Raw genomic sequence first — 12,499 nt, forward strand, 5'->3', positions numbered from 1 at the left:
ATTTTTTTTTGTTCACCAGAACGAGGAACAAAAAGTGGTCAAGTTTTTCCACTTGATACGAGATAGCGACGAAACATATACAAATGTGTTCCTATAACACTGACAAACCTGTCAGCTTCTAATAACTATTTAAGGGGTCTTTTTTCTCTCTGGGCCTTTACTGAACCAAGAAAATAATCCTAAACATTTCGTGGTTATACCCCAGACTACATCTGTCAACTAGAAAATAACCAGACATAATCATTTATCACAGGGGTATATAGATTGACCACTTCCTTCAACTTTCTTATGGAAAAAACCTCGCGAATCACATGGAAATAGACTAACGATTTGGTAAATACTAATAAAGGAATAGTTACTTATTTCGGTTGTACCTTTGTGTCATTTTCACCTAAATTTATGAGTTGGGATGGAGCGGGGTGCTGTGTACAAAAGGTGTCGTACTAGGTTTTGCCTTAAGCCTTTCTTTGCTTGGTAATAATTGGTAATTTGCTATGGAAGACCAAACAGCTCTTTATTCAATGTTCTAAATTCCTAGTCCGTAATTCTTATTTCTTCATTTGTTGTCATATTTCAACATTTGTACACTAAAATTAACATTTGTCTCTAGAAATTCTCATATAATGTCTGTCCCTCAACCCGGATGCCTAAGCTGGCTGAAATGGGGACCTAAGATCTCCCCGTCGTTTCGAAATGAGTTCGCCCATCTCTTGAAAAGACTGATCCCCGAGATTCACGAAGCGCGTTTAACTTCATTACTCACTTTTTATTGACCCCGATACAGAAAACAGAACAGCGTATTATATATAGTACTATAACCCTACCCGCGCCCGAATAACGCCTTTGTTTGACCTACAACGACATGTGTTTCTAAATGTAATAACTCCCATATGTGCCTTGCTTTTAGTATAAAATATTTTGTTAATAATTTGATCAATGCTTGGATATAAATATAAAAAATACGAAAATTAAACAGAACTTTATTGAGTTAGACACCAACTGCTTTGTAGCCGTTCGAATGGGAAGAAAAACCGAGGTCTAGTCGTGAATACATTGGCGTGCAAATATAAGAAGCTTTGACAGGTGGAAATCAATGAAGAGTAGGCAAAATTCCCCTACACCTCTCTCCCACGACCGACGTAACCATAGAAATATAAAATGTCTCAAAGTATTGTGTTGACGACACCTTAAATCCCATTCGATTCGGGCTGTTTTGAAGTCGTTTAAAAGACAAGATTGTCATTAGTTTGACAAACCAGAAAACCAGACAGCTAAATCAATGGTATTGATATACTATATAAGATAGACCAGGTAATTATAATTAGTTTAATTCCAAACTAATTTCATTTGACCTCCAACATTATAACCCGTATATCATCTACGTTAACGATGTTCATATTAAAGAGGCGTTAGCACTCTTTGGAGATCAATGGTCACGATGTACAACTTAAAACCCATTATAGTTTAGACTAATGATATACATTTTAAAGCGCCATTATCGCTTTTGAAAATTTTCGCCAGTATCACCCACCCATAATTTTCGATTTGGCGCGATTTGACAATTATGCACATCTGCGATGTTCTCAAGTTAATAATTTTTCAGAGATACGGATATTTTACGTTTCAATTAAATTTAGTGGTTTTGGGTAGAGTTTGAAGAATGCTTATGCAAAATGCCAAGAATAAACCAGAATTCAGATGTTCGATAATTATTACGTTAAGGAAGATATTGAAATGCGCTCCACGTAACCGTACGTCATCTGTCCTTCCGTTGTTTTTTTGCTTCAGGAACAACTCGCGATACCTTTATTATACTTTGTACCTACATCAGTCTGTTATAATAGTTGTGTATTTTGCTGATTAGAAAGGTCTCAGTGGAAACACATTTGACTATCCCTGTATCTAGCGAAACATGTGCAAGGGCGCGGGTTGTTGATAAACGAAGTCATCTGGTTTACATTTATTTTCTTGATTAGAGTATAATGCATCTTGAAGGGGACAAATTTACAAAGCAAATGGCGAGAATATTTCAGAAATTCGTAAGAAAAACGACGAGAATTTTAAAAAATGGAGGTGAACTATCAAATTTTATAAACAAAACAAAACGAGAACCAATAAAGTAACTCGATTCCGAATTTCTACAGTCTTCAAGATTAAACGAATGATTCCACCTAATTACATGAACGGACGGACATGTACGTTTCATGGAAGTATAGGCAGAGGCTCTTTAATATAAAGAGTGTCTTTCTTAATAGAAATGTGATAAAGTAATGATTAGATATCGGATACCTTAAGAAAGATATTATTTACCAAATACAAAGGATCATAGCATGAAATCTATACATCAATTACTACAAAAAATTACAAATAAAATGAAATAGGGTTTAACGTCCCAATTTTCTCCTCTGACTGGGCTATAATGAAGAGGGACATTCGCCATAGAGAGTGTTGAGAGGAAAATTGTGCCCGGGCAGCGGTGCTACAGTCTACTCTTAATTCGGCTTCCAACTCCTATGGGTTCTTTTCCGTGCACGCCAATGTGTACACGGGACCTCGGTTTTTCGTCCCATCCGAACGACTAAAATGTTGTCCGTTGCCAGGTCTTTTGTTTACATCAAATAGATGCCCTGACACACATTAAAGAAAGACAATGCAGTGCAGCACCAACCAATTAAACAACAGTTCATCCAATATGATTTCGATAGCGTGAAGTAAATCTGGATTCTAAATAACCACCAGGGCTCCCGAGATTTTCGACAAGTGACTTTTATTTAGCAAATCGTTTTGTCTATTGAAATTTAGCTAGCAAATCTTTTTGTCTATCCATTTTAGCTAGTATAACGTTTAGACTATCGATTTTTATTTAAAAATTCGTTTTGTCTATCAAATGTTAGTTAGCAAAACGTTTAGACTATCGAGTTTTAGTTAGCAAATCGTTTTGACTATCGAGTTTTAGTTAGCAAATCGTTTTGACTATCGAGTTTTAGTTAGAAAATCTTTTAGACTATCGAATTGTATACAGCAAATAAATTAGACAGTCGGATAATCATTACGATTTCCGGATATGGCATCAATAATGTAAACCTAGCTTAAAGCCCAACTTGCTTTGTGAAATGAAAAGAAATCAAATGGGGTTTAACGTCCTACTGTTCTGCTCCTAGGCTGGGCTAATGAAGACGGGCATACGCCAAACAGTGTGCTATGAGGGAAATTTTGCCTGGGCAGCGGCACTATCGCCTACTCTTATATCGAATTCCAACTGCCAAGGGATCTTTTACGTTCATTCCTATGCATACACGGGACCTCGTTTTTTCGTCTCATCCGAAGGACTAGACAGCTGTCCTTGTCAGGTCCTCCGTCCTGCATCACTGACAAGGGGGGACCACGCCGGAAAATCTGGATGAACTTTCTCGGCCAATGCAGGGATCGAACACCCGACCTCCAGGCTAGCGAGCCAGCGTCTTACCCACTTAGCCACGTGATCCCCAACTGGCTTTGTACGGGAATAATACTACAAAGTAGTCGTTATAGCTGAGTATTGTGAAGATGACCCCATCAGTTTTCGGAAGTATTGATACAAGGAATTTGAGATGTTAATCTAAACCTCGATTGTCTCAAGCAATGCCTATTTTGTTGCATGGCCGTAACTAGCTCAGAGCAACGAGGGGGCGGGGAGTGTTCTCAGGGGCGCACTTTAATTAACCTAAAAGATATACAAATTTTGTGATGATTAGGATAGATTAATATTGACTGTTGTCAGAGCAACCAACGTGCCTCGTGAATCTATGACGTGCCTCGTATTCTAATAGAAACATAATTTAAGAAAAGCGGCAGTATTGAATTTCTGTACATTGTGGGTAATCAAGGTTATTATTTGTAATTGATTTGAAATCAATTATTTTTTATGTAACCGGGTATAAGGAAACCATCATGAGGTATATATTATTCTATATATCTAATGCTCGATTCCCACAATCACGATTCGTGTGTGCTACGATTAAAATCGTAGTTTTAATCGCGGTGATCCTATCAGGTCTTATCATACATTGAGGTCATTCGTAGCACTGGTGTTGATCGTATCGAAACGTATTCGAACGTACATGTACATGTAGGCTATCTGCACGTAACAGATCGTTGACTCAATAGGGACAATCCTATCATAACGCATAGCACGCCACTGAGAATGGGAATGGGAATGGGAATGGGCATATGCCATACAGTGTGCTATAAGGGAAATTTTGTCCGGACAGCGGCGCTACGACCTACTCTTATATCGAATTCCAACTGCCAAGGGATCTTTTGCGAGCACGCCAATGTGTACACGAGACCTCGGTTTTTCGTTTAACCACGCCGGAAAATCCGAATGAACTTTCTCGGCCAACATCGGGAGGAAACCGGCGACCCCCAGGCTAACCCAGGCTAACCTAGCATAAACAAATAATGATGACATTGCGAAATCAGTAGAAACCAATGCAAGTGGCCATAACTTAAACTTCAGATAGAACTGAAGTACTCGAAACAAAAATTGACCAAAATTTTGTAAATAATTTTTCGTTTGATTGTGTATGGTCTTAGTCTTTTTTTTTGTTTAAAAAAACTTTATTCTGGCGAGCTGGGGCTGCTGAGACACTAATGATGATGCATCGAGTTGTTTACCAATATTCTACGAGATTCCATAGGAGTGCTACTTCATTCCTGTGGTCAGATAATAAATGCAGCCATATTTTATTGGATGTTACACGATTAGGTAATAAAACATCCTTTATTTAGACTAAGTTAATTTTTAAAACAAACCACGAAGAAAATCAATATAAACGGAAATTAATTGTGTAGTTTTATGAGAAAGATAAGAAGAGGAATACAATGGAATACAATTAAGCCAAACAACCCAGTCTCAAGTAATCTATATTCATCAAAATAATGTTATCAACTAAAGCTTTATTACTCAAATCAGATGGTTCAAGATAATGTTTTTACATTGTAGATCAAAAAAACGTGTTCAAGCTAGCTGAACTTTTCTATATCCAATCTGTACAACTTTTGAGGATAATTCCCAGATACATGTATATTTTAAGTAAATCTGGGCGTTGAGGCTCTAATAACCCTGAATTCTAGCAGCACGCTATTATATGATACGTCTTCAAAGAAATATCAACGTATGTCTGATTCCTTGTGTTGCATATCCAGGTAACGGTGCCTACAACCCAAGCTGAATTGGCAACTTCCGTATCTATTTTTGTGGAATCTCTCCACAGAAAAATTTTGATAATTACATGGCAGTACATGATTTCGTTGGCCAAATCTTAATTCTACATAAATCGTCTGACATTTTCGATGTGGCACATGGAACCCACATACAAATTCTGCAAGGCCTTCCGGAACTCTTATCACGGTTGCGGGAATCATTTTGGTAAAAATCGAAGATTCTAATTGGACAGTGTTTCTGCAATGGATAAAACAAAAGAAAAATGTCACGGAAAATATCACAGCGGACTCCATGTATACGCGTTTCCTTTGGCGAAAAAGTCGGTCTAATGCTACTCTAATGGGACCGTTTGAATGTAATCGCGTGAAGTGTGCGCATGCGGATGTTTACGTTCTGGGGTACAAACACGGGTTCTTCTCCACTTATTCAATCAAACGCTCTTATTTCTGCAAATTAAGTTTGCATATGGCAGATTTTTGGACATGGTGTATGTTATTATAAAAAAAAACCTAAACGGCGACTTAACGTTAACCATGTCGGGCTCTATGCTGTAAGAAGAAATATTCACTTATGACGTCATGTAATGAATGAATACAAAACCAAAAGCGCCTTAGAAACTGTTCTTCAGTATTAAAGCGCTTTATAAATGACGATATATTATTATTATTTTTACATGGAATCCCCCAAACTTTTCTGTACATGGAAAGTGGGCCTTACATAAATCTTCATAACTGCCTCGGGATAAATATCGTCAAAAAGCAATAATATATGCATCCCAAGGCGAACCCATAGAGGGGCGCATGTATATTTTGAATCGAAAGATTGGAGAAAACTGGGATCCCCACTTTAAATTTTTATGTGGAAATACACAAGAAAAGATAACCAACAACAAATCGTCAAGGGACAAATTGTCAATTATACATTTTTTTGTAAATGATTACAGCTTTGTATTGTTCTCACTTTTATCATTTGATAATCTACCCTATGCTTTATGCTACTTTAAACATGAAAGTATAAAATAGGTGTGACAAGACAATAGACATTTAAATAATTGAAAGTGTGCAGTATTGCATAACGTCCTTTTGTTAAATTGCTTTAGTTCTTGTACACGTTGACCTTTTTCTACAGAGATAGTGCTATTCTCTTTTACATGTACAATCAAAAAACCATGAAACGTGAATTTGGATAGTTTGGTACAGTTTAGTTTCATTTAAATTCTAATAAATTTTATCATGCAGCCGACATTCAATGTCATCTAGTAACTGAACTTTAAAGCGAGAGAGAGAGAGAAATGAGGTTTAACGTTCACTCGACACAAACTAGGTCATTTCGGGACTAACACATGGTTCAATTTTATTTCAATAATTAGCTTGCGTGTAGGGGTCTTTAGCAGTGGTCGGAAACCGGAGGACCCGGAGAAAACCCACGAGGTTGGACAGCCGACCCTACTCTTTGTCACGTACAGCCGGGGAATCGAAACCACGCCAGTTGACTTAATGACAAACAGCGTGCACGTGCTAACCATTCGCCTCCCCCCCCCCCCCCCTAACTGAACTTTTATGGAATGTTGGGTCAGAACAAAAAGTTAGTGCTAGTGTTAGAGTTTGTGTCAGTAAAAGAGGTTACCTGAGCACCTTAATTTGAACTTCAGGTTAGAAGAAAGGTTACACATTGGAAAATATATTATATTTTAAAATTGAAACTTCTATAATTGGTAATGCAACTTTGACAAGCAGTTAAAACTTTAATTTTTACTTAATTTGTTACCTCTTAACTCACTGTTACATTGTTTTGGCTTTTAAATACACAAGTGAAGTGAATCCAACACTCTCGTGTTTCCTTAATCTCAGATCATGGAAGTTTTCCTATTTTTTTTAAACATGGACCCCAATAGGACACTACCTCTATCCCCTAGGGGTTAAAATTTTTTCGAGGTCAAAAGCAAGATTTAAAGTGTTATCTAATTTTTACAAACTATTTAATATTAAAAATCCTTCATTCTTTATACAAAATCTAATATTTGTTGGGGTCAATTCTTTAGAAATAAGCCAAGATATTATCGAAGCAGGATAAGTGGAAGCCATGTTTGAATTTATTTCGGATAACACCAGTGTTGTCTGGAGAGTTTACCTTGTAATTTTATCCACAGCTGAATGAAAATATAGCTGTTATTATCTCCCGTTTTGGCGTAGTACTTTTTTTGAGGTCAAAAGTTAGTGTTACATTACGTCATAACTGTTTACTCCACCACCATATTAGACCTCACCCAATGACTATTTCTTAATACAGAATTCTGATATAATGGATCTGAAAACAAGTCGAAACTTATATATAAATTCATCTCCATAAACTAAGTTATGAACTGCCCAGGTCAAATATTGTACGTCGAATCATTGTACTTGAAGATTTATCGATGTATAACAAATAAATCATTTCACTACAAGACATTTAAAAAAAAAAAAAAAAAATATTTCAATTGACATCCATTAAGATGTAGTGTGATCTATTATTTAGACGTACACTGATTATATTTGGATTAAATGTAATGGAATCATCTGGGGATACGAACAACTCATAATATAACCTAATTGAAATTTTACAAGCAACTCTCATATATAGAAGGTATTCACAAGAGAAAATCAATATATTTCTTTAACTTTCAGACATTGTTGTTGAATATTTCAACCCACGATCTGGTATTTAATAAGTTTTATCTTAAAATAAGTATAACGCATAGTAACCCCTACGTCATCCATTTATTGGATTAACACTGGTTTATTTTCATAACGTATTGGTAATTGCTGAGGGGCGGCGGCACTGGCATCCATTTCCCTAGAATCCAATCACAGTGTGAAACTTTAGAATTTTGAAATTATCACTGTTAAGCCTAGCTCCCAACCCGGTGTACGTGCTACCACGGGCAGTCTACACGGGAAATTTGTTGGTAACCTCGTGCGTGAGACTTACGCGACGCTTACGTGTGTTCGGCACCCTAGAAGATCGCAGACTGGCCGTAGAGACTTTTGGTCTAGCACATACAAAATTTTCACCCGGTTTCTTGCGGTTGGTCTGCGAGCTACCAAACCCTACACGTACGGCGGGCTGTGAGCTAGGTTTTAGCTGCATTTTACAAGCTTAGTTTGAATTAAAAGTATATTTTAACTGATTTACATTTCGTCTAATGTACTGGGCCATCGATTTGATTCTTGGGGGCATACAACCATGGCGTAGTCCCCGTGCATCACCAAACCTCTGTACGTCACTGGACCCGCCCATTGCATTCAGAGTTCCCTCCCCGTTCAATTACAATAGATTATAGATGCCTTCCGGTCAGGATAATGATTAATCGCCGTATAATTCGCTGAGAGTAAAACCACAACCTTGGGTGAATATTTAATAAATCTTAACACTTATTTGTCAGTGGCTTCAATCAGATTATATTCGCTTTGCCAAATATTTTCACAGCAATGAACTTCGTCGTTATTAAAGTAGACTAACGTTAAAGAAATGCCTTTTTTCTTTATAGATGGAATTTAAAGGAGAACTATCACTCTCACGTAGAAACAAAAATGATAATCAAAGCACTGACCCACTTTCTTGTGGGGGCTTTGTTAAGGTCTAGTGGGGTTGGGTGGTCTAGTGCGTTAACGCGTGCACGTAAAATTCGGTCTGTCATTGAATTAAGCGGTGTGGTTTCGATTACCTGCTTGTATGTGACAAGGAGTAGGGCCGCATGTCCAACCTGGTGGGGTTTCTCCGGGTCCCCCGGCTTCCTTCGACTGCTAAAGACCCCTACGCGCAAGCGAATTATTGAAATTAAATTGAATCTTATGTTATTCCCGAAATAACATAGTTTGTATGGTGTGGACCCCCCCCCCCCTCCACCCCCCCCCCCCTCTCTCTTGCTCTTTGTGACAGTCCTCTTTCTCTTTGTGAAATTACTTGAAAACCACGATAAAAATTGTGCAAATCGTAACTTATATCTTAGATTCAATTATTTTAAAGTATGTGGAAAGCCTACTATATGGTCATTTGATGTGTCATTTTTACCATCAGTCATCGTTGTACCCGTTATTGTGTAGGATCCATGTGGTGTACGTAATGGTGGGTCTGCCATATTGCGTGTAGGTACGTGTACGTATATAATATGTTAGAAATCTGCTAGCGGTGATATTTTTTAAAATTCAAATCATACAAAAGTTTGTTGACTCTTTCAGTACTTCATGTCTAGGGCCAGTTATTTACGTGAACCAAGATAAAGCAAAATGAGTTATTTGACAAGGCTTCCCTTTAAGTAGTGAATAACGACGATGATAGAGTGACGTGTGTGACACAATTGTTAACCTCTTAATTGATTATGTATTCTTTTATTTTAACATAACTGGATTTATTCAATCGTATTTAAACATGCATTATGCAAGAGCAAAGTCTGATTATTGCAAGTCTTAATTTAGGCTTCAGATGTTATAGAAATTATAAATTAGATCTTTATTTAAACAACAAGCCCAAAATCAACTCTGTAGACCCACGGATGGCTCGGCTACAGCTCGGATTTAAATAGGATTTCACTTATTAAAGGCTCAATACCACTCTTGTTGTAACTGAATAATATGTCCCAATCTTTATTCTGGTCAACAAATTGTACTATTTTAGAATATTTCAATTAATTGATGATACAAATTTCATCTTAACACACCTTATTTAAAATTTTTGAAAAATTCAACATAATGGTTTGAAACGTCTAACGTAAACCTTTTCAAATGAAACTTCGATTTAAAAATATTTTCGAACCCTCTGGACAAGTAAAATAGGATGTAATGGATAATTTACACAACAGGTAGGACACTTAAACATCTAGTACTTAGATAGAGATATTATTTATTTTCTGGAGCTTTCAAGCCAGCAAGAGTGTTATTGTCCCTTTAATTAATTCAAATATGGCGCATCCTGATCAGAATACGTCAGTTAGATCGAGGCTAAATGATAGAGTGTACTTAGCGAGGCCGCTGTAGAGCGTTTCCGCATGCCATTGAAAACTTTACTTGATAAACGAGATATGTCGGTGGAGTTAACGCCTGTCAATCAAACGATCGGCCTAGGTGAAGGCACATTTCACTACCATTTCTAGTCAAATATTACAACGATGATAACTATGTTCAGAATAAAGTAATTTGACTGAAATTTTCAATATATTCTTCTTTCATCATCTACTTTTGAACTGTTATAGCTAGAATGGCCAATTCTCTATGGTATCTCCCATAATGTATCTTTAATGTAATAAAAGATATAATTTTATCATAAACTGACCTACGTGTATTTCGGCAAATAATGATAAACTTTGTTGTATGATTCTTCATAGTTGAAGGACTAGGAATCAGCCGTGCTGTTTAACTTCAACAGTCATTTATAATTTATAAATATTAATCATTTTCCCACAAAATATTTCCAAAGACATATTTGGTTTCTTGATAAACGATAAGAAAGCAAATTATCCACAGAGGTTGGTGTTGAGGTCAAACATATTGTTTATAAGATAAGTTGGTTCAACCATTATGCCTCTGACGGAAATTAACTTTCTTACGGTACTAATCCACGGTGCGCGTTTTATTCTCCACTATCTACTACAGACCTCTGCGCTCAAATGAATTATTGTGGGTTTACCAGAATAATATTACGACCTTGTTTATGTTGAGTGAACGTTGAACCCAGGTTCTCTCCGAGGTCCTAGGCCACTCTGATTTACCGCATTGATTTGCTTTGTGGTTCCGCGTACCCTTGACAGTTGGAATTTGAAATAAGAGTAGGCCGTAGCGCCTTTGTTCGGTGAAAATTTCCCTCATAGAATACTGTATTGTCTTTGCCCGTCTTCATTGGCCCCGTCTGTACAGAGAAGTAGAGCTTTAAACCCCAATGCATTTGTGGATTGACAGTGCTTCTGTAGATAAAGCGAGTGATCTTTTTAAAAAAAAAGTTAATCGTACAGAGTTTATTCCACGATGAATATGGCGTGGGGGGGGGGGTGCACGTGCAGTGAGGCCGCACGCTGCAAGCGCGGAATGCGTGAAGCGCACGATGGGGAACTCGGGGAACCTCAACCGAAAAATTTCTAAAACTAGAAGACCAGTGATTTGAGAAATGAATCCGGTTCTAATGTGCCCCCCCCACCTTCGGATCCAGCCCCGCATTAGTCCCGCCTTGGAATTTAGTCATATATTTTAACCTGAATCAAAGAGGTTTAGCCCCTCTAAGATTCCCAAACCGATCTTCTAATACTTTAACTTAGCTTTATTTTAGAAATATTCCAGCATAACCTTTTTCTTCTTGCATGGTTACACTTTATCTAAGATGACATTATGCAATAAACCAGAATTAATCGCTTGACTGAGACGACTGGATTCAATATGTTTATCTGCAAGATTGTTGACTTAAAGAAAAAGAACAGGGCCCTGTTTCACGAAATTTTAACAAGAGATAAAATTCAAATTTTAGTAGATACCTCAATTTTGATTTGCTAAGCACTAAAATCAATCTAATATTTTCCAATCAAATTACTAAAATTTGGATTTTATCTTAGTTAAATTTCGTGAAACAGGCCCCAGGACCTTTACCTTCGTGCACTGCAAACACACACGCCATGACATGAAGAATCACAATCCTAGAATTAATTGACCAGGACAATATGGCCATAAAATGAGGTGTTTTCTTGAAAACATTTGTTCGATCTGTCCCGCGTTACCATGCCAACATTAATACGCAACAAATCTTAACGCCAAGATGCGTAACGACTCCATTAAAATTACGTGTATCTTACATGGAATAAAAACAGAATCATTGTAACTTTTCGCGATTAATCCTGGATTATGTCTCACATAAGTTCTTCGCTTTCTGGTTTTATTATCAATTTTATTGACACACAATTACAACGGCTCGCTGATTAATGTTCTTTATTGGTTTACCCTGATGGCCGACTGAATGAATAGCATAATGAAGATGTAATGAGGTTAAAGTGTTCCGCAGTGTATTCCCCTCTGCAATAATAGGCCAAGAAAAAGAGATTGAGTTTATGCACAATCGGTCATAACTTGTGAACGAATCATACAAAATCGACAAACAGTTGGGGGAAAAGGCATTTAGCATGGAAATAAAAAAACATTTAATTCACAGAAATAAGGAAATAGTAATAATTCTAATGGACGGGATCGTCAAATCGGTTAGTGGGTAAGATCTGTAACCACATGGTTGTGTATCCTTGTCCACCATTTATATATTAGCAATAGTAATAACATTACTTAA

This window comes from Patella vulgata, chromosome 3 (genome assembly GCF_932274485.2).
Source record: "Patella vulgata chromosome 3, xgPatVulg1.2, whole genome shotgun sequence".
NCBI lineage: Eukaryota > Metazoa > Mollusca > Gastropoda > Patellidae > Patella > Patella vulgata.